Raw genomic sequence first — 18907 nt, 5'->3', positions numbered from 1 at the left:
TCAGAAAACTAAAACTAGTCTCTCTAGAGAACTATTAAAAAATACTACAATGTGGAACCTGGCTGACTCAGTTGGTAGAGCATGCCAACTCTTGATCTCGGGGTTGTGAGTTCAAGCCTAATGTTGGGTGTAGAGATTACTAACTAAATTAATTAATTTTAAAAAACGATTAAAAATATCCAAATAGGGAGTGAGTGCTAATAGGGATGGTGTTTCTTTTTAAGGTGCTGAAAATGTTCTAAAATCAGATAGTTGTGATGGTTGCACAGCCTTGTGAATATATACTAACACCACTTAGTATACTATATATTTTGAAAGGGTGAGTTTTGCATTTTGTGGATTATAGCTCTACAAAGCGGTTATTAACAAATGGGTTTGGGTCTCAGTGTGTTTGGCTGATGGAGTTTAGAAAACTGACAGATCAAGAAATGAATGGAGAAGTACTGAGTATGTGGATACTAAAAGAAGGCCAATAGAGGGTAAGTATTAAAAGAAATTCCTAACTGAAGAAAAATTCTTGAAGTGTAACATACATACAGAACAGTACACAGTGAGTGTTGGCCAATGAGTTGTCATGTACTGAACACACTTGTGTTACCAGTATCCAGGCCAAAAAACAGCATATCCGCCTCTCCTGTCACTACCCTAACCTCTAATACCACGTCTTGCCCATCTTTGAACTTCACATAAATAAATTATATGATGATATACTCTTAAGTTTTGTTCCTTTCCATAAAAAGAGAAACCCAGAGGTATAATTTCTATAATTTCATCATAGAGAAAAAAATTTTATTTCCACTTTTGACCTCAGATACTTTATTTCATCCAAATCTTAACCTATAGATGATAAATTCATCTGACACCACTAATAACCACTACAGAAACTGTTAGAAACAAAGTTTTCATATCTTTTTCAAATATCAAGAAAAAGGCAAATTTACCCTGATTTTGGTTTTTAAATGCCTAATTTTAGAAAAAAGTATTGGAAAAAAATTATTGCACCACTCAGGTGGTAACTAATTTTTATGAAGAAAAAGCAGTCCACAAGCATTTTAATTAAGTATAAATATAAAATTGGTGTTTTCTCTTTCCAAAGTATAAATGAATAAAAAGTCATGAATTAAAACTCTTTAAAGTTATCTTCTAAATCAGCATTTTAAAATTATCTTTAATATCAATTCCTAATTAGCTAATTTGATCAAATCATCTAAGCTAGAAGGAAGATAAACTTAAATTCCAAGGTTATAAACATAGAGCTCATCTTCAATGATCACTTTAAAGCTAATAAGACATTTAGGGCGCCTGGGTGGCTCAGTTGGTTAAGCAACTGCCTTCGGCTCAGGTCATGATCCTGGAGTCCCAGGATCGAGTCCCACATCAGGCTCCCTGCTGAGCAGGGAGTCTCCTCCCTCTGACCTTCCCCCTCTCATGCTCTCTGTCTCCCATTCTCTCTCTCAGATAAATAGGTAAAATCTTTAAAAAAAAAAAACCTAATAAGATATTTAAATCTATATTTTTAAATATAGACTCAAAGTAAAACTTGGCTTCTAAACATAAAATAGAAAGACAGACTTTCCTCAAACATGTGTTAAATTTAGAGTTTAGATATTGTTCCTTCTTCAACACACAAATTAAGCCTGTACTACCTATGTACTCTATGTGGTCATTACAGTCCTAGAAATCAGCAATATAGTAAATGAAATTCACATGTTCCATAAAAATGAAATGACTCGGTTATAAACTGATAATGTAAAAGCAACTATAGTCACTTCATAAATTCGATTACTGCTCAGATAAGACTTATAACTGCTTCTCATGTTATAAAACTGCAAAAGCAATGTTCATTTGAGCTTTTGCAACAGGAAAATGCTTAATTCTGTCATTTAATATCTTGTTACTTGTCTTCCTACTCACATTTCTAAACTTTTCTAAAATGTAAAATAAAACACAATTTTTGAGGAAAAGGTGCTATGTTCCGGGGGAGATAAAATGGGGTATGACATTATATGAAAACACTCCATCATCAGCATCAACCCACATACAAAACGCTAAAGAGCCAGAGCATCCAAATCGCTGAGACAATTATTTAAATTCCAAGGTCCAGACTGAATTATTATCACATATTCAGAAACACACTTTTTAAAGAACAGGCGATAAAAAAAAACTAAGAAGAGCTTAAAATCTTTCCAAAGCGCTAGATAATCTGAAGGTAAACCCTAGGTCTTCCTTTTGTACTTTTAAATAAAAATATTTGAGTTGACTCTCAAGAATACACAACACAAAACGACGAATCTTGAAAACATGCAAATAGGTCTAACAGCCACCGAGCACAGGATGATGTCTTTCTAAAGCGGCCTTAATTTCCTTAAGGGAAGATGGATTGGACATTTCTGGTTGGTCGTGGGAAAAAAAAAAAAAAAGCCACAAGAAGCTATGCTTCATCTTCATTAGAAATGGTAAAGGGCAAAAGGATCAAAACATTATGAGAGAAGAGAGGGGGAGAAGTGGAAGGAGGAGAGCAGAGGGAATCCAGTTTCAAACCAGGCCAGTGGGGGCTGTAGAGAAGAGACCAGAGAAAAATGGGCTTCGGCTCCAAACTGTGACAAGCGCTAGGCTTCACAAAAGACCAATACAACACACACTTCACACCAGGGTATACACAAACACAACCCACAAGGTCTTCCCCAGGAGGGCCACGGGGGTGCGGCGGCGGGGGAGCCAGACCCGGCACTCACCAGGAGAGACACCATGTGCAGCAATTATGCAATTAGGGAAAATAGCAAAAGATCAAGCCGGGCACTTTCCACCGTGACATTTATCCAGTACTTTTGCAAAGACTTAGTTCCAGGATGCGGCTGGGAGAGGAAAGGGGCTGGGAGGGTGGCGAAGGATGGGGAACTGAGAACGGAAGGGGGTAGAAGATGGGCAGGCAGGGACGAGGCGGGGGGAGATAGGAAGGGGGGAGGGGTGGAAAGGGCGAGAAACCGGGGCAAGGAGGCTCGCGGGAGGGGGCGCAGGGAATGGGGCACGCCGGGGAACAGGGGAGAGAACTAGGGCGCAAGCGGTGTAAGCAGAGACCTGCGACGTGGAGGCGAGGTTGGGGGGGACGCCCGCCAGAGGGAGGACGCCGGAGACGGGGAGGAATGGTGGGGGGGGGCACCGGCGAGGCCCGGGCGAATACCTGAGGGAGGGGCGTCCGCGCAGGTCCCGGGCTCCAGCCCAAGCGCGGGGAGAGAGGGCTGCGGAGACGACGGGGGGGGGGGGGGGGGGGGGGGGCCGGGGGGGGGGGGGGGCCTGGGAGGCCCCGAGGACGGGGTGTCCCCGCAGACCGTCTAGTCACCGAAAGCCGGACCCGCGCACCACGCACCCGGCCGCCCGGCCACGCCTGTCCCCGCCGGGCTCGCGCCCGCCCGGACTCACCCTCAGCGCCGCCACCGCCGCCCGCGGCCGTTCCAGCTCCGGCTCCCGAGGCTGCTGCCCGCGGCTGCTGCTGTGGCCGCCCCTGAGTCCTGGAAAGTGAAGCCACCGCCTCCGTGAGACGCTGCCGCCGCCCGGCCGTCCGCGCGCGCACCCGCGAGTGCGCGTGCCCGCGTGCCCGCCCGGGAGAGACCGCGAGAGCGCGAACCCCACGTCGGCCGTGCCGCGCCGCGCGCCTCCCTGCACCCCAAGCCCGCTCCGCCCCGCCTCCTCCCGGCGCGTGGCCGCGAGGGGGCGGGGGCGGGCGCGCACACGGGCGGGCTGCCCTGTCGGCCTGGCGAGGGGGCGGGGAGGCGGCGCGGAAAAGTAAAGTGACAGCCGAGTCCCGCGAGTGAGCAGCGGCGGGGGTGGGCGAGGGCCGTCCCACGAAGAAGGGAAAGCAGGGACCAGGAGAGGTTAGGGAAACAGAGGCTGGCGAGGCGACCTGAAGGGAAGGGACGCGGGGACCTTGACGGGCACGCGCATTAAAGGGAAATGCTGGCTGGGGGGTGGGAGTTGCCCTAAGACGAAACTGGGTGCGGCGTTTTACGCCCATCCAGGGCAGCGCTGGACTTCACACTTCTCTCAAAGCGTTCGCAAAGTACGCTACTGGGACTGACCCTGTTGACATACCAGCCAGAACTCGGGCGCATGGTGCCCACATGCACCCAAGATGAGAAAACTTCGCACTATCCTGGAAAGTTCGCAAAGGCTAACCCAGACTCCCTACGCTACGCTGCAACACGAATATCCTTCTGCGTTTTGGTTCGCCCTGGCCTAGAACGTACACGGGTAGCCAGGAGCTCCACGCCATTTAGCCCTGGGATATTGGGGAGAGAGGTGAAAGGAGGAGGAGCTATCAGAGCGAGTAGGAGCTGCATTAATGCCCAGTCAAAGGCAATGGGAACAGTGGCAGTGCTGTGGGTAACTCGAGGGAACATTAGGTTCCCCTATAATCTTCACCCCAAATAATCATTAAAAAACAAAACAAAACCCCCTATGCCTGCTATGCAAACTCAGCTTCTACAAAATTTCCCCCACCTCCACCCCTAGCTCCTCTTACTGATTGCTGTTGCTGCTAGAGCCCTCCTATATACGCGAGCTGTCACTCTATGTGTGACATACCCTAGAGCTGTCACTTTTTGTGGCAAAAGTGTCCAGCCTACAAAGGGCTGAAGATAGCCCCCAAAGAGTCCCGCACAATTCAAGCAGCCGAAAGAAATCAGTGCAGTAAGACCCCAGAGGACAGGAGCAAGTTAAGATACATACATATGTCTAGAACTGAAAATCCTTTTACTAAATGCCTTTTTGAGGAACATTACTTAATAACATCCCTGAAAATTGGCAAAAGCAGGTATTGGCTTCCAGGCTCCAGAAATCACTATTGAGTAAAAAGTGGGTGTGTTCTGGGGATTGCTTCTATGCAGCACTCAAGGATATCAACAGGCCCTGTTACCCTAAAACTCAAAAACATGTACTGGAGGATTACAAATTAGCATGTCCTGAGATTATCAATTATATAGCCACCTATACCTCTCACATGGTGCAATATTTTATGCATATAATGCATAAAATTTGCTTTTTAATTTTAGAATATGACCAAAATAGACCATTTCATAGATTGCCTTAAATGTCTGCATAATTTATTTTACCTCATTAAATCTCCATGTTTTAATATTTTCATTTTCCTGATTGTGTTTTATAATGATTTGGTGAGGATGGATGACAGAATTCCCGTTTTCTAGGTCTCTATGCTTTTCTCCAATAGACTACTCGCATATACTCAGGTATATATCCTGTTGGGTTTTGTTTGTTTATTTTGAGTATTTTGTAACAAAGTTCTCTTCTGTTACAGAAAGTATCAAAGTTGTTTTTTAGTCCTGGTCATTGGCAGCTGGTGGCTAGGAATGCAGCAATGTCTGCTTTTAACTTCGTGAAAGAATTGGAAAGGTTTTCACTGCTTAACTGCTGAAACTATGATTGCTGTGATACTTCATTTATCTGCAGATGTCTTAACTGCTGTGTACTATTTATTGAATTTAAGAAATTAAGGGTATAATACGAATCAGAATTGCCTTTTCATTAATTCAAAGAATGTCTGAAAAAACAACAACAACAACAAAGAATGTCTGTTGAGTACTAGGCACTGTCTAGTTGGTTGGGATATGACATTGAATAAAAGAGAAAAATCCCAGGCGCCTGGGTGGCTCAGTCTGTTAAGCATCTGCCTCTGGCTCCCGTCATGATCCTGGAGTCCTGGGTTGGAGCCCCACGTGGAGCGCCCTGCTTAGCTCCTCCTCCCCACTCATGCTCTCTCTCTCTCTCTAACCTCTATCTCTATCTCTCTCTCTCAAATAAATAAAAATCTTAAAAAGAGAGAGAGAGAGAGAGAGATCCCTGTCCTCACAGAGCTTCCCTATTTCTGACCTTTCTCTTTGTTTTACAATCTACATCCAATTCATCAGCAAATTCTGTCCATGCTACCTTCAAAAATACATCCTGAAAGGATCCACTTCTTCCCACCTCCCTCCCCACAGCTCAGACCCTAGTCTAAGCTACCATCATCTCTCAACTATAGCCTCCTACCTGATCTTGCTACTTCCTTTACCTACTACCGCTCCATTTCCCCCCCATCCCAACACACAATAGTCTATTTTGTCCTTTAAAATATAGGTCTCGGGGCGCCTGGGTGGCTCAGTTGTTAAGTGTCTGCCTTCGGCTCAGGTCATGGTCCCAGGGTCCTGGGATCGAGCCCCGCATCGGGCTCCCTGCTCGGCGGGAAGCCTGCTTCTCCCTCTCCCACTCCCGCTGCTTGTGTTCCCTCTCTCCCTGTGTCTCTCTCTGTCAAATAAATAAATAAAATCTTTTAAAAAATACATAAAATAAAATATAGGTCTCTCCTCTTCTCAAAACCTTCAGTGGTGGGGCGCCTGGGTGGCTCAGTCGCTTGGGCATCTACCTTTGGCTCAGGTCATGATCCCGGGGTCCTGGGATCGAGCCCCGCATCGGGCTCCCTGCTCAGCAGGAAGCCTGCTTCTCCTTCTCCCTCTGCAATTCCCCCCACTTGTGCTCTCTGGCTCTCTCTATCTCTCCGTCAAATAAATAAATAAAATTTTAAAAAAGAAAAAAAAAAACTTTCAGTGGCTACCCATCCTAGAGCAACACCCAAAATTCTTACAATGGCTTCATGGCCCATGATCTGCCCCCCACCCTCAACCAGGACCCCTCTGACCCCACACTGTAAAACTTCACCCCATTCTCATTTCCCTCCAGCCACATTAGCCTCCTTGCTATTAGGGAACACACCAAACATTTTTCTAAATACTTCTGACTTAACAATTTCCTATCTCTAGAACATTCTTCCCTTCACCTCTTCCCCCCAGCACTTCCTATAACCCTTACTCTGCTTTATTTTTTTCGTGATCATCATAATAAATCTAAAATAATATATTTTTTTTACTTAGTTGTTTATTTTAGTCTTCTGTTTCTCCCCTGGTCCTCCCTCCTCCCTCCTCTACATATAAGTATCTTGGGAACAAGGATTTTGTTGGCTGAGGTTCATTGCCATATATATATATATATATATATATATATATATATTCAATAAATATTAGTGCAGTGAATGAAATTGACCTCTTGCTGTTAAGGACACAGTAGACATTGTTTTAATTTCTTCAGTAATAATTAGCACTAAGTGTGTTCTTGATCTGTACCGGGCAAAGTTCAAGCACTTTGCATATACTAGCTCACAAACACCCCATAAATTTGGTTTCATTCAATCAACCCCACTGTATAGATGAGAACACTGAAGTACAGAGAGATTAAGTCACTTGCCCACAATCACACAGTTAGTGAGTAGCAGAGCTGGGATTTGAAATCAGCAGTTTCGCTCTGGAGTTGATGAAATTCAGGACACATTAACTTGAGCCCAGTGTTACGAACAGATCTCACTTGATTTTCTCAAGTCCTCTCCCCTAAGACTCAAACTTGGTCTCCAAAACAAATAGCTTACCTGTCTTGTATTTTCTGCTCTGGTCCGTCAATCCATCATCATGAACTCACTCCTTTCCTACACTTCTTATTTCTGGGCCTTAATATATAGCCTACATTTTTTCCCCTAGAATTGGCAAATAAGAATAGTTTTTGTAGGGCCCTTCTTATAATTTTTGTTACTGCCAACTTCATGAGTAGGTAGAGTCACATTAGTTTTCTAGCATGACTTGTGCTAGAAAAGACCTCTCTGGGGGTAACTGGACTGGTTTCAGTAAAATGCATCATACTGCTAGAGCTGCTTGTTTAGGCTGCTCCCATTCTTGTTAGGCACCCAATGGTCAAGGATTGTTAAATATTTGGATTGTACTCCCTGGAGGAAATATCATTATTAGCATAAGTTTACCAAAGATTAGGACCCTGTGAGAATTGAATGAAAGACAACAATCTTTTGCTTACAGTCTGGCTTGAAAGGGGCTATAGGGCACTCTGTGGTCACTCTGAATGTCTTGGATACTTAAGAGGAAAAACACTGATGTGGGAAAATTGAAGCTCCGTTAGAGCTGAGACCCTAAGACCCCATTACTTAGTACCGTACCAACACAGAGGCATGTACCAGGTGTTTAAAAAATGTTTGATGCAACAGAGGGTTACCAGAGGGCAGTAGGTGGGGGGATAGGTAAAAAAGGTGATGGGGATTAAGAGCACACTTATCATGATGAGCACTGAGTAATGTATAGAATTGTTGAATCACTATATTGTACACCTGAAACTAATATAATATTGTATGTTAACTGTACTGGAATTAACATTTAAAACTTAATAAACTTAATTTAAAAAAAAAAAGTTTGGGCGCCTGGGTGGCTCAGTCGGTTAAGCGACTGCCTTCGGCTCAGGTCATGATCCTGGAGTCCCAGGATCGAGTCCCGCATCGGGCTCCCTGCTCAGCAGGGAGTCTGCCTCTCTCTCTGACCCTCCCCCCTCTCATGCTCTCTATCTCATTCTCTCTCTCAAATAAATAAATAAAATCTTTAAAAAAAAAAAGTTTGTTGAATGCATGAATGAATGAATTCCTAACAGGTAATGGAAGAGTGCTGAGGACAAATGCCCCTGGTGAGGGACTGCGACCTGGGCTGCCATGTACAATTTATACATATTGCACATTGTAAAGCATCAGTTTTGCAATGTGCAAAGAGTAGGCACCCCCCAAATGTTAGTCAAATGAATAAATATGCTTGCTTTTTCAACTACCATTTCATCATTCACATAAATTAAGATGCCAACACAGAAGTCTGGCTGCTTCTCCCACCCCTGGTCCCTGCCCAAGTATGGTAGTTAGTCTCTTAAGATGTCCCCAATGATCCCCACCCCTGGTCTTCACATCCTTGTGCAGTTCCCTCCCACTTCATACTAGGGCTGGCTAATAAATGATAAGAAGTGATAGTACCTCACTTCTGCGATTAGTATATAAAATTTGCTTTTTAATTTTAGAATATGACCAAAATAGAACATTTCATAGATTGCCTTAAATGTCTGCATATATAAAAGATATTAGGACTTCCATCTTGGTTGCCTGCTGGTTCTCTCACTCTCATCATTCACTCTGGGGGAAGCTAGCCCTATGCAAGGGCCCATGTAACTAGAAACTGAGGTCTCCTACGGACATCCACATGAGCAAACTCAGAAGGAGATTCTTCCACCTTAGTCAAGCCTTCAGATGCTGCAACCTTGCTCAACATAGGCAGTGCAAACTCATGAAAGACCCTGAGACAAACATCCAGCTAAACCACTCTTGAACCTTGAGATAATAATAATGTTTGTAGCTTTCAGCCACTAAGTTTTGAGGGTAATTTCTCAAGCAGCAATAGATAATTAACACACATGCTCTCTGCCCCCCTGATGATGATGTTCCCTCCTCAAATCCTCTATATATCAAGGATGCTACTGCTGTGGTAGTTTCTGCAGGGCAAGGAGTCCCACTCACTGCTGAAATGGGCTATTACCTCCAACTTCCCAGAAATATAGTGGGGTTTAAGCAGGGGCTAAGATATGGGTAAAGGGTATCAAGAGAGAGCATAGGCCAGGAATGGGAAAAAGGAAAGGTGGTTCAGAGGAGCCATCTTTAGACACCATAGGAGTAAGAGAGAGTCAGCTCTGAAAAAGACTATCATTGGAACAAAGGAAAGAATAATGATATGTAAGTGTCAGGGATTTGTTGGGCAATGAGATTATAGATAAGGTTCTCTTCGTTAAAGTTATTACACTGCTATTAGTACAATAAGTAAAAAAATATTTGAAACTTAGCAAACCTCTGAAGGAGACAAAGACAGAACAAAGGAAAGCCTTGCCCTGATTTTGCCTTTCTTATGCAGTACAGAGATGCTTTGGAAGTGGACTCTCTGGATTCATGATCCTGACTCTGCTTCTTCCTTGATCATGGACAAGGTACTTATCATCTCATTGACTCAGATTCCTTGTCTACCAATGGGGCTTATTTTAATAGCTGATACTTACATAGGATAAGAGAGAAGATTAAATGAGTTAATACATAGAAGCAACTTAAAAAGCACAAAACAAAACGACTGTCATACAAGCATGAGATACTAGTCTTCCTAGTGCTTTGTTAAGTAGGAGGTCATGTTACCCTCAAGTCTGGGACCTATGATCTGTCTTGACTTTGTCACTTTTTCTTGCAGTCTCTCCCAGTTCGTCACAGCAGCATGTCTCCCCTGCATCCTATACGGTTTAAAAGACTATGTCCCCTAGTTTGCTGTGAGCTGCTCAAGGGCAGAGACCATGCTTAGAATAAAGATGGGAACCTCCTAAATGTTGGCCAAATGAATGAATATAACTGCTTTATCAACTGCCATTTCCCCAAATTATGGAATTTGGGGAAGTAGATGTAATTGTTTCACGTCATTCATTTTAACAGCCTTTTCAAAGAATGCTCTTTACTATTTCTTTTACATTCAGAAAGTGTATTAATGAATATTTTCCAGAGCTTTATGAACCCTCTGGCCCTCTCTGCAGATTCCATGAAGAAAAACTGAAATCTCTTTATATATGGCCAAAATGAAAAAAAGATACAATTTTCTGTCTTTATCTTACTGCTTTTATTTTCCTCTACATTCATCTCAGTATTCCCTTGTCTACTTAGAAATGCACAGGTTTTTTAATAACACCTTTATCAAGATATAATGCACAGGCCATACAATTTACCAAATTAAAATGCCTAATGATGGTTGTTTAGTATATTCACAAATTTATGGAAAGGCACAATTTTTGCGAATGGAAAAGAATGAAGATTCTTCCACTCCTTTCACTTTCTTTCTATTTCATTATATTTTTCTATTGACCAGGACTTACCACAAGTACCCTACAGGCGAACAATTTCCTTGGGCTCTCTGGGATTAATATTCAAACCAAGGTAATATCATGAGAGAAGCCAAGTGTCAGAGCCCCCAGTCGGTCATTTCTCTTACTAGCGTGGTCCTATTCATGCTGTGTCTTGGAACACTGGCATGCCCCCATATCAGCTGAGTTTTCCAGAAAGCAGACCCCAAGATGTAGTTAGAAATGCAAAAGACTTACCTATTTATCTATGAAAGAAATAGGGGAAAGTAGCAGGAGTAGGCAGGGACATCCTTCAGGCTACCATGCAGGTTTGTCTGACGCTTGTGAAAGGAGGAAGGAAAGAGAGAAGATTGGGTGGGAGGAGCCTCAGCCTACAGAGCAGCTCTGAGAAAGGCCTGTCCAGCCTAACAAAAACTCCAGTGCAAACATTGCCCACAAAGCAGTTCTGCGTTGGGCAGAAATGGCCAGATCCTGATGCTTCCATCATGCTTAGTCATGTGCTAAGACTGCACAGGAAGAGCATGTCCTTGGCTCCATAGGTAAGATGGGTCCTGAAGGCACTTACAGCTGGAAGCTGTCAGCTGACTAAACTCCTTGCATCTGATAGGCGAGTTCTTTCTTGAAGAGGGATCCAAGCCATGTATCCCCATAGCTGCACACTGGCCTTGCATCTTTGTCAGCAGAACTCCACATTCATGAATATAGTTTGATACTAGACTTCTGTTTGTCCACCTGTCTTGGACTTGCTAACTTGGATGACCTCCTTCACTCATGCTATTGCTCACTGTCCCCACGTTAACGCAGGTTGTAAGCCTTGGGCTTTTGATGATAGCTGATACACTGCCCCTGGTTCTTCCATTTGCATTTGCTTAATAGTTGATATATTCAATCTCGTGCTGTCCTCGACATGCATTAGATTGGCCTCAAGAATCAAAACAAATGCCTGACTTCTTTGGAGGTTTTCAGGTAGAGTGAATAGAGTATTAACTTTCTTATTAACGCTCATCATTCTTCTCTCTTTTAGAGGTAGGAGAAAGAGCCCCGCTGAAGGATGCTCTGAAGAATACATAATTCAAAGAGATGGCTTTTTTTGCCCCACCCCCCACTCCTGCCAAACTTGTTCCAAAACTGCATCCCTAAGGAGTTACGGGCCACTGAGGAAGGTTCAGATGACAGAGCTAAAAAAAGTTATCTTTCTGCTTGTTCAGGGTAAAGGGCAAACATATGCTGTCTCCTCCATCTACCCTCAGCCTAACTTTGCCAAGGACACTCACAACAAGCTGCTTCTTAACTCATGAGTTGGAGAATATCAATGGATACACATGGTGTGTGTGTAAATATCTTTATATCATGTATACATAATTTATTCTTAATTTGACTCTCAAAATGTATAATTAGCATTGAATGAGTAATAAAAATTGTTTTGCAAATACTTCTAGCAAGCTGCTGGATATTTTTTTCTGATATATAGGCTAGGTTTTTATCAGTGCAATCTTGTGGAGGATGACCAATTACATTGTTACCACTAAATTACATGAGTACTTCTTTCAGTCACACTATTTAGTAGTATAAACATCATAATGTAGTTTTTTAATTCACTCACAATTTTTAATTAAGCCATCCATGCCACATTGTTCTTTTCCCTCCCCCTTCTATGAAATCTTTTTTCATCTGTTATCTTTATTTTCCTCATTTTTTGTTCTCACTCGTCCATCGTGGACTCATGTAGGGTGGGGGCAGATAAGAAGACAAGGCCAGGGGCGCCTGGGTGGCTCAGATGGTTAAGTGACTGCCTTCAGCTTAGGTTATGATCTCAGGGTCCTGGGATCGAGCCCCGCATCAGGCTCCCTGCCAAGCAGGGAGCCTGCTTCTCCCTCTCCCTCTACTGTTCCCCCTGCTTGTGCTCTCTCGCTCTCTCTGTCAAGTAAATAAATAAAATCTTTAAAAACAAAAAAAGAAGAAGAAGACAAGACTACAGCTTGAGTCTAATCTGGGATTCAGAAGGTCAGGTATGCCCTTAGGGAGGGGATATTTAAATGAGGGGCCAAGCAAGGAGCTTCCTGAGAAGAACAGACCAAACGGAAAAAAAGGATTGGAGACCTAGAATATTTATTTACAGACAATGAGCACATCACTCTGAATAAAGCTGATTGTAAGCAAGACATAAAATCTGTTGCTCCCTGATTCCTCCAACTCAAGTCCCTGTAGACTGGTTAGTTAAGTCCAAGGCGGGGAAATGTCCATGACTAAGAACTAAGAGCTATTTATTTGCACATAAAATACATTTGACATGATGGGGTTCTGGATTGCCAACAATTGCACCGTATAACACAAGAAAGGGAGGAAGTCACCCAAGTTGAGGGAGTCGACAGTATGGTGGAAGAGTGTGCGAGCCAGCAGTGTGATGTCTCTGCACAGAAGGGCAACTCTGGCCCAGGGAGGCATTGGCAGGAAAGAAGGGACTGTGTTATAAGCACATGTGGGAGCTCACCTGGTGACTCCCAGAGAAATGGTACAGGGGATTCTGAAGGAGTTTAAACGTCTTGGCAACAGTGGGAAGGATTTGGCAGGATGTCTAGCCCAACCACTATCTGATTTAGAATTCTTTCAAAATAATGTTCTTGGAGATCTCCAGTGATGGGACCTCTCCCCCCACCAAAGGTGACTCCATCTTTGAACAGTTTTGACCTTCTTCGCCCCTACACTGTCTCCTGATCCTTTCCTCATTATGCTTTTGGGCTATCCAATAATACTAACAGCTCTTCGGCAAGAAAGCTCTGTTCTTTATTTAAAAAATGTCTAACATGCCCCGTGAGTTGTTTCCTCCCTAAAGTAAACATCCCCTTTTTCTTCATTTGTCCCTCCTCTGACACAGGTTTGTGTTCCCTCACCATTTAAATAACTCTCTTCTAAATGCACTTGAATTTGTCTATGTTTCTCTTTACAAAAAAGTCAGGAACTGAACACAATCTTCCAGGAGGAGTCAGCTTAGCCCAGAGCAGAAGGAAGCTGTTTGTCACCTGCTATCTCCAGCCCAAGAATCTCTGATTCTGAACTCCTAAATGTAATATAAATTCCCACGTTGCATGGGGATATAGCTTTTCAATTTAACATTAGATTAGGGTCAAAGAATAATAAATTTTTTTTTTAGGAGACCCACCATTTAGGAAATAATCTTGGCATATCTATTCAGTACATTCTAAATCTTTATCTCTCAAATTAGCATACACCCACACCGCTCCTCAGGCCTCTAGAAAATAAGGTTGTCAGCATTAAAGAATAGTCACAAATTTTACCTCTTCCAGAAACCTTTGGTTCTCTTAGAGATGTGTTTTTTTGGGGGGAAAAAAGCAGGTATGGACGGCAGGTCAGAATTACGTACTTTTATCCCAAGAATAGGGATAAAAGAAGTCAGGTAGGTTTTTCAATTGCTTTTGAAATTATATTATGCTTTCATTTTGGTAGTGAAAACTGTAAATTGATTTCTTTTGGAAATTATCAACTTGGGCTTCATCTACAGAGCACACACAACAGCAAATTATTGGTATTTTCTTTTCAATAAGAATGTACTTTTTTCCCACAAGAAAACTTTGTTAAAGAAATACATTTACATTTATATCTAGAATATTTTCTGACAGAGCCATGCATAATAATTAATCCAAACATGGTTAACTACACAGTACAACTTCATTACATTTACATTATTAATGGTTTGTTTACTAACCTTTCTTTCCTTTCATACTACAACTTTAACATTCCCAACATCTCCCAAATGTTTATGTTTTTATTTCTAATAGTTTTTATTTCTAATACATAAACACGCTCTTATTGATGTCATGTTTTAAAACACCAGACTGTTCCATACCTCTTTACCTTTAGATACTATTCCTGGAATCTACTGGTACATAACAAACCAAAGTTGGTAGTTTCAACAACAGCAATCATTTATTTCACTCATGAATCTGTGGTCAGGGCTTGGTGGGAATGGCTTATCTCCTCATGACACCGTGTCACTGGGAGCACTTTCCTTGAAAGCTGGAAGCCCTGCTTTCCTGATGGCTCATTCACATGGCAGGCAAGCTGGTGCGGGCTGCTGGCTATGAGCTCCACAGCAGTCCTGGGTGGGGACCTCAGTTCCTCCCCACAGGGACTTTCCATGGATTTCTTGACTTCTTCACTGTATGGTGGCAGGGTTCCAAAAGCGAGCATCCCAAGAAAACCAGACAAAACTACATACTCTTTCCTAATATAGCCTCATAAATCACATAGTGTCATCCCTCCGCCTTGTATTCATGGCAGACCTCATACATCCACCCAGATTCAAGGAGAAGGGAATTAAACTTCATCTCTTGATAGGGGAGTGACAAGTTTCTAGAAGGTTTTATGGGACTAGAGATATTGGGGCAGCCATTTTTGGAAAATATAGTCTGCTACAGATACATCATTCCCTTTGCCTGGAATCCCCTTTCCCTCATTGTTCTCTATGAAGCCCACTGCATCCTTCAATGCTCTGCTCAGACATCACTTGCTTCTGCTGCTTCACACATGTGCCTCATATATTTGTCTATTCCTTTTTATACAATGACTTGCACTTGTTGATATCTAACTTGCCAGTACCCTGTGAACCTCAAGAGCCAGAACTGCAAACACTACTGGCTCACTGTTGGTCATCACCTAGGTGGCAGAGGTTTGATGATACTGAAGCAACCCTTCACTCCCATAGATGTTACTCCCATTCCACAGCTCAAGTAAGGTCCCTAATCCGGGCCACTGATTTATACAGCTTTGCTACTGGAAGTGTGGTCCACAAACCAGCAGCAGAGCCTCTCCCAGAAACTTGTTAGAAGCGCAGACCATCACACCTTACCTCAGACCTACTAAATCTACATTTTAATAAGATCCCAGTGACTTGTTTGCATATGAAAGTTCTGAGAAGCCTTGCTTTTGAGAAAAGCTCTGGTTCCCTTATGAATAAGTCTGTGGGGCCAAGGGAATGTGTCCATCTGGAGCCCCTGCCTCTGCTTCTAGACCATGCATCTGGCAAACAGAACCGTGGAATTATCTGCCCAAATGGCTCTTTTTCGTAGCAACTGCTTGGATCTCTGCCCTGGGTCTGTCCTGAACGGGGACTATGTTTCCATCGTGCAGAACCCTAGGTTGGAAGGGTGGCCACACACACACACACACACACACACACACACACACCCCACCTGCCCATAAAGCCCCTCATGGTGTAAGGCAGAGCCAGGGACTGAGAAGAGAAGAGGGCATGTTGTGGTTGGCGCTTCCCATTTGTTTTTGCTTTGGGCAGCAACAATAGTGAGGAGCGAGCTAACAAGGATACTCATTTTTCCAGCCTCGCTGGTGGGATTTTGATAGGGATTACATTGAATTTATAGATCAATATGAGGAGAGTGGCCATCTTGAAAATAGTTAGTCTTCCAGTCCAGGAACATGAAATGTCTTTCCATTTATTTAGGTCTTCTTTAATTTCTTTCAATGACGTTTCATAGTTTTCAGCATACAAGTCTTACATTTCTTCCATTAAATTTATTCAATAAGTATTTATTCTCTTTGTTGTTATTGTGAAGGAATCAGTTTTTTTAACTTTAATTTCTTATTTTTCATTGCTAACATACAGAGAGATACATTTAATTATGTATATTGATTCCATAATCTTGCTAAAGTCCTTTATTAGTTCTGGAAATTTTTTTGTGGATTCCTTTGGATTTTCATATAGGATCACGTCATCTATGGTTAACGGCAGTTTTACTTCTTTTTTTCCATTCTGGATGCCCTTAATTTAAAAAGAACTTTATTCCATTGCACTAGCTATAGAAACTCCAGTGCAAAGTTGAATAAAATTGGTGAAAGCAGACATCTTTGCCTTGTTCATGATCTTAGAAGGAAAGCATTCAATATTTCAAGCATTAAGTATGATGTTAGCTGTGGGTTTTTTATAGATGCCCTTTATCAGGTTGAGGAAGTTCTCTTCTATTCTTAGTTTGAGAGTTTTTATTATGAATGAATGTTGGATTTTTTCAAATGCTTTTTCTGTGTCTATTGAAATGATCATGTGGTTTTTCTGTGTCTTTTGAGATGATCCTGTGGTTGTCTTTTATTCTATTAATCGACTACATCTTAATTCTTTCTTTTTCATTTAATATGTGTTTTCAGGAATTTTTAGGGCTTCCTGAAGTTCAAAGCCAAAAGCTGTTAAGTTTCACTTCCTCCATTTGTCTTGGAGGCAACTAATTTTCTGCCCTGACATAAAACAATCTGATTGTCAAGTGTTATTCCTAGCTTCGTGCTGGGATGAGTCTAGTTTTTCTTCCCTCTCTTGAGTTTTAAGTCATCTCAGGACTTTGTTGAAATAATTCTAAAAAGAATTAGGCTTGGGGAGCCTGGGTGGTTCAGTTGGTAAGCCTCTGCCTTTTGCCCAGGTCATGATCCCAGGGTCCTGGGATAGAGCCCCGCATCGGGCTCCCTGCTCAGCGGGAGGCCTGCTTCTCCCTCTCCCACTCCCCCTGCCTGTGTTCCCTCTCTCACTGTGTCTTTCTCTGTCGGATAAATAAATAAAATCTTAAAAAAAAAAAAGAATTAGGCTTCCAAGGAGCAAATAGATACAAACTGATATAAAATTTAAACCCATTCAGGTAAAACCTACCCTCTCTGCCATTGCTTTTGTAAATCACCCAAGAGCCAGAGGAAAATAAACCTCCAGACACTGCTTATCTAGAAAAAGTTGTAGAAACAGAATTGAGGACTGGAGGAGAGAGATGATTATATATATATATATATATATATATATATATATAGACAAGGATTCTGGAAAGAAATCTTGTTTAGTGAACACTTAAATTAACAAAACCCAGATGCTTCCTCCTGATAACAGCAAACATTTGCTGAGTGCTACTCCATATTTGGACTATTCAAAGTGCTTTAAATGACCTCATTTATATATCACAGGAAACCCATGAGCTAAACATTGTCCCATTTTACAGCAGAGGAAACTGAGACACGGATTGATTGGGCATCTTGCTTGATGTCATGCATGTGAGCCTGGGCTGAACAACTCCAGTCTGTGTGCCTAACCACTGTGTTACACCAAAACAAAGCAGGGGCAATTTAAGCCTAGGTTCCAGTAATTTATAGTTTCTATGGAGTAAAATCCCATCTCTTACATACAAAAAAAGACTCCACTCTTTACCACCATGTCTGATGCCTACCATCAGAATTGGTCCTTTGAGTTCAGTATCAAAAGTATTGTGTGTGTAATAAGACAAATAACCCATTTTAAATGGGCAAAAGATTTTAACAGATACCTTAGGGAAAAAAACTATATGAATGAGAATAAAAAGAACATGAAAAGATGCTCATCATCATTAAGTCATCAGAGAAATGCAAACTAAAATCACAGTGAGATACCACTATACACCTTTCCAGATGGCTAAAATGTAAAAAGGTTGACAATACTAAGTGTTCATGAGGATGTGGGAAAACTGGAACTCTCGTATATTTAATTTAATTTAAGTTCCAGTATAGTTAACATACTGTTGTATTAGTTTCAGGTGTACAATATAGTGATTCAACAACTTATACCACCACTTTAGACAATTGTTTGGCAGGTTTTTTTTATAAAGCCAAATATAGAGCGCCATCTTCTTGGAAACGTCTGCGCCATGAGAGCCAAGTGGAGGAAGAAGCGAATGTGCAGGCTGAAGCGTAAAAGAAGAAAGATGAGGCAGAGGTCCAAGTAAACCGCTAACTTGTGCACCCATGGAGCCACAAGAGCAGAAAGAAGGAAAGCCAGAGGCCAGGGGCGCTGGTACCAATTGTTGGACTGCATGCCTACTTTTTAGAGCTTGATTCAAGGGTTCTAGACCATCGCCATCTGATCGCAACGACCACCTTTGAAGAGACCTGCCTTGTTCATACCAAAACAGTCCCTTTTGGTCCTTTGCCCTGGACCTGTGACTTTCGGGACTAATTCTGTTTTCATTTGTGGCTGGATGTAACACGTGTACAGTAAATCATCTCTTCTGCTGTCTTAGCTGAAGGAAAAAAAAAAAAAGCCAAATATAAACTTACCATATGACACATATAT

At 42.3% G+C, this 18907-nt stretch overlaps 1 protein-coding gene across 2 annotated transcripts in view; it reads right to left on the bottom strand.

Annotated features, from left to right (window-relative positions):
• The window catches only part of LOC110570674 (ubiquitin-conjugating enzyme E2 E2), a 378044-nt gene extending 374428 nt beyond the window's left edge, over positions 1–3616 (bottom strand). For both annotated transcript variants that reach the window (XM_044920568.1, XM_021678716.2), the window contains exon 1: positions 3421–3616. The gene's annotated coding sequence lies outside the window, so the exon portion shown is untranslated. The remainder of the gene's footprint in view (positions 1–3420) is intronic.
• Between the last annotated feature and the right edge of the window lie 15291 nt (positions 3617–18907).

The sequence above is a fragment of the Neomonachus schauinslandi genome, chromosome 1 (assembly GCF_002201575.2).
Source record: "Neomonachus schauinslandi chromosome 1, ASM220157v2, whole genome shotgun sequence".
NCBI classification, from domain to species: domain Eukaryota; kingdom Metazoa; phylum Chordata; class Mammalia; order Carnivora; family Phocidae; genus Neomonachus; species Neomonachus schauinslandi.
The sequence above is the reverse complement of the archived record's forward strand: the minus strand, read 5'-3'. Positions and strand labels throughout refer to the sequence as shown.